The following is a 5,053-nucleotide window of genomic DNA, read 5'->3' as shown; positions in this document are numbered from 1 at the left end:
AGCGACCAAATGTAGTTTACATTTAGTTTTAGCATGTTCTACTTGATCAGAAGTGCAAGAAAAAGCATAACTATGAACAAAATTACAGAATTATTTCATAGTAAATTAGAACCTTTGATTACTTATAAATCTTTATTATTTTTGATCTGGGCTCTACCCCCACCCCCATTATTTTTTTTCATAATTTCTAAGCTAAATGAGAACCCAGCAGTTTTAAGACATATAAATTATGCAATGGCACACTCAATCAGCCTTGAGATCATCCACTCCTGTGTTCAAAGGGTAGTTCTCCCCAGCAGCTAAAACAGGAGCTGCATAAACCCCAGAAATGTGAAGAAAATGTCCTGATAAAGGGTACTGTCCAGTGTTTTGATATTTTGATGCTACCTGTCAGGTAACAAACTCAAGGCCTTTCTCTCATATGCAAATAAAATTCAGAGGTGACTTTGTCATTGCTCAGTTCATTACATTCTTGGTTTTCTTCCAGTTCATGACAAGAGCAGCATTCCTCATCTGCCTTCTCTAATGAATTCATTCTTGCAGGATTTTCCTCTAATTGTTAATCAATCAAGGCCTTTCAACTCTCTGCATAAATGATGTCTGTCACCTGGCTTTATGGAGAAATATGTGAAGGAAAAAGTCCTTATCCACAGTCAGAATGGGTAGGGACTTGAGAAGTAAACAGTTGTGCTCTGCATCACTGCTTCAGTAAAGTCATCCCTCAGCCAGTGCTGGAGTGGTGCTTGTGCACAAAGAATGGAGGAGCTCTGCAGCTCATTTCCAGACAGCACTTTGGTACAACCCACAGCAACTCAGAAAAGTATATTGGAAGTAGAAGTTGGTGATAAAGCACAAATGAGACTCAGCCGTGCTTTGAGATGTGAGTCATAAACCAGAAAGTTTTACCAAGAGAAATGAAGGAATCCAAAGAAACCAAAGCATCTCCACAACTGCAAAGTAGGAAAGAGAATTCCGTACTTATTGAGAGTCCTTAAAAACAAACAAACAAACAAAAAACCAACCAAACAAATTCTTACTCCTGCCCAAAACCAAATTATATGTGATCTTCCAATCACAGTTAGGGAAAAAACCCACACCCATGCATTTAATGTAGTTCTATAAAAGTGGGACAATACAAGGCATCGAGGAATCCCATAAACCATGTAACATGCATCTGTAGTAAATCACTTTGCAACACACTTGGCTTGTTCTCAAAGGAGTCATTAGTTCATGAAAACAGGATCTGGCCTCAGTTATGACTAGATTATTTTAACCTCCATAAATAAGAGTAATTTCTAATAGTTTAAAGGTACTAAATTCTTTACATGTCTTAAGGAGCCAATAAAACTCCTCCAGGCCATATATAGTTACATATTTAAGTACTAAAGGAAAGGTTTTCCTCCCCACTTCATACCTGCTTTGTTTATAATAACATTTTCATGGAGCAGATAAAAATATTTTATAAATTAAAACTAAATAAATCTAATAAAGGAATACTTATTTCTGCTATTCCTGTACATTAAAAAAAAGGTAGAAAGTATCACCTGTTAGAAGTCGACTTTTCTAAGGGCTATGAACTCTGTGCCCTGATGTAAACTCAGTGGAGTCATGGTGTTCCCAACTGACATGTGGGGAATGGATGTGAGATTAAAAAGTGGGGTATAAACGATAAAGTCACAGGTTTTAACATGAGGGTGTTAAATTAATGAATTGTTTGTTCCATAGCCAAGTTTGTTAGAAAGATTGGACAGAGATTATGAGACTGACTAGAAATGATCAGAAATAAGCTACTGCTTCAACCAAAATTCAAAATTCACTGAACTGAAATTTAAAAAAATAAGGTGGGAACATCTTTGTGTGAATAAAAAGTTAAAGTTTTTTCCATAAATGTAATTAATGTGCATTCTCAAGTTTTAATAATTTATAAATTCCTTGTGGGCTAAAACTTGTTATGCTTCATGTACCCCATACCTTTCATTTTAAATGAATAAAAACTATTCTTACCTGGTACAGTCTTCACATAAAATCCAGCATTAATTGTTTGGTATGAGATGTCTGCTTGTAACTCAAATGTATTCAAAACTAAAAATAAGTCAGACTTCATTGTTTTAACAGTAACTACAGTTTTTGTCATGTGGATTTTTAAACCAATATGATAAAGCTGTGAGCTTTACCCTTACTACTTTAAGGGCTTTATGCTGATGTCACTTCCAACACAATAAAAGTGGAGTAATTCTAGTGAAGCAGATTGAGGAAGGCCAAAGTGAAAGGTAATAACCAGTGACATATATAATTAGCTGTTTTAAGTACCAGCTTTTAAGCCTATTTGATAATTCAGTTGTAGTAGTACTGCATTTCTTAAAATCATATAGACCAACTATTACAAAAAAAAAAAAAATTATATAAATCAATTTAGAATGAGATCCCTTAAAAAAGACCAGCTAAAAAAAATAGGGTGACCTACAACTTTCAGTAATTACTTGAATTAATGCAAATGCATTAAGAATGCTGTATTAAGAATGCCCATTATGTACTTCTTATAAATAGTGAAAACAAAAAAAAAAAAAACCCAAGCCATTGTTTATATGCCCTATGAAGCCAGCGCGAGGAGATTATAACATTGAACAAAGGAAAAAACTCTCATAGGTGCAGGAACTTAAAAGCCAGAAAAACCACAGTCTTTATAAGAAACTCTGTATAGAGTGGACCTATTTGTACTTCTCTTCTGCATACAAAAAATTTATAGCAGAAATTCACTTTTTATGTTTGAGATCTGTTCATTAACAGCTCATTATAGAGTAGTCACAGGAGTATTATTGTGTGCTTGAAATAAATTAAAACCACTAGGTAAATGTGCTCTGCTCAGGACCAATAAAGAACAAACAAAGCTAAGTGATCTTATAATTCCAGCTGCGCTAGAAGTTAAGATCCACATGACTCTGAAAGCCTGCCTTTATTCTAAGATTGGAAAGTAATTTATTCACTCACAAGGTATCATTCCTTTGTGGGCTGATTGTGGAGTCACAAATTTTATAAGTGAACACCTTAATGTTCTGAAATCACCAGGAAAATATCCAGGTCAGTGATGTGCAAGCTAAGACTTTTTCTCCCTGCAAGTCCCATTTGAAGGTGCAGCAACGTCAAAACATCTCCCATGATACCCTTGCAAGGAAAATATAATTTCTGGAGTTGCTAATGGGAAAAGAGCTGTTGGAAACTGTTCTGATTTTATGAGATTTTATTTTAAAATGAGAAGGCAAAACTGGACTTTGTTATTTTATATTTCTGCAAAGGAGAGTTTGGTCATTAAGATTATTCAAATAAATGTCCTTTGTGATGGTCTCCAAAAAGGACAGTTACAGACAAATTAAAACTTAGATTTAGCATCTGAACCATATTCCTTATTGGCCACACTAACGTTTCCTCAAAGGCTGAGAAGATGGAAAAGGTGTTGGCATGATTACAGAGAAAACAAGGAGCAAAGAGCCTTTTGTTTATGGTGTTGAAGGACAGGGAGCCTTCTAGTTCCTTCACATCACTGGAGCAGCAGAAATGTAATAACACTTGGACCTTAGTGCAGTGCAAGCACGTGGTGCCAAGTCTTCTTGCACTGACACATCATTGTCCATGGAAGCCAAAATGTCACATGAAAATTAGCATCAACAAAGGTAAGCAGAAAGCACTCACATCAGCACAACTCTGCTTGACATCACTTTCAAAGAAAAAAGTTTCATTCTAGAGACAGTAAAAAATTTCCTCGGAAATTAACAGGGCACAGTTTTCCTCTGTCAGTTCTCATTTTATTCTGCATTCTTTTCTAGGCAGTTTAATGAAAACTGGATAGGTTAGGTCAGTCTGTGGTGGCCAGGAGTGACACCACAAATGTGAGATTTTGAGCAGCACAAATTAAATCAGAACATTCACATAAGTTGTGATGTTATTAAAATCAAAACATTAGTTATCAAAATTTTTTCTTTTGTTCATTTTAATACTTCTGGCTAAAATTTTTTAGGTTTGGGTCCAAAGTGTATCGCCATCCCCACCACATCTTCCCTAAAGATGCTGGATGATATTTCACTGAAAAAAATCCTGAAAACATTCTCTAGTGAACAAAAATTTTCATTGGTCCCTTTTGTTGAAGGGACCAATTTTCCATTGAAAAACAATATCACCAGAAATTAATCAGAATTTACTTACCTATAATTTATCCCAGAGACAAGAGAGTTGGGAAAGTAAAAAAGTGACATTCAAGGAAGTTCTTTCCTAATGATGGTACAAGGATCACTTCATCGTAGAAGTAGTGATAAAATGCAGGACACATATCCAGAATACTATTCCTGGGATGGTATGCCTTTCAGTATGAAGAAATTCAGAGGGTTGTAACTCCTTTAATTTGAGACAGCAGTTCCTGCTGCAAATTTAAACATGAAACAAAGAAAATTGACAGAACTCTCAACACCCAATGCCATCCCCACAGAGCAGAGGCATGTAAAAATGTAAAAATGCAGTAAAACGCATGTAAAAATGCAGTGGCCTCAAGAGGAAGAGCCCACATGGACTGAGAGGAGCATGGCAGCCATCCCAGACTTTGCCAAGATACAGAGACAAAATACAGTCAAGGGTGTCAAGGGACTTTCAAAAGGACACAAAGTAAATGAACAAAGCACCACGAACATGCCAGCAATGTAATCTGCTCAGTCTATGGGTAAGAGGAGGAGGAGGACAGTCATGCACAACAGTGAGGAGTTATGACCAAATTCCAGAGAATGGTCATAGCCCGATTTAGTCAGCCAAAGGTCTTCTGTTCCAGACACTCCCTGACAGGGACCAAATGCCTCATTATTGGTGATGAGCTGCTGCTAGCTGGGTTAAGATGGGACTGTGATTCTCTCAGAACTGTGAAATCAAACAGCTTCAGCTATTTCAGTCATCAAACTAGCTGGCTAGTTTTCTAAGACAAAATAAGGTTTTTTTTTTTTTTGTCTTAGAAGGTGTCCAGGAATGTTCCAGTTCTGTGAAACCAACTGGTTCACAGATTCCTTGCTTGTTGAAG

Source organism: Vidua macroura, chromosome 15 (assembly GCF_024509145.1).
Source record: "Vidua macroura isolate BioBank_ID:100142 chromosome 15, ASM2450914v1, whole genome shotgun sequence".
Lineage (NCBI taxonomy): Eukaryota > Metazoa > Chordata > Aves > Passeriformes > Viduidae > Vidua > Vidua macroura.
The sequence above is the reverse complement of the archived record's forward strand: the minus strand, read 5'-3'. Positions refer to the sequence as shown.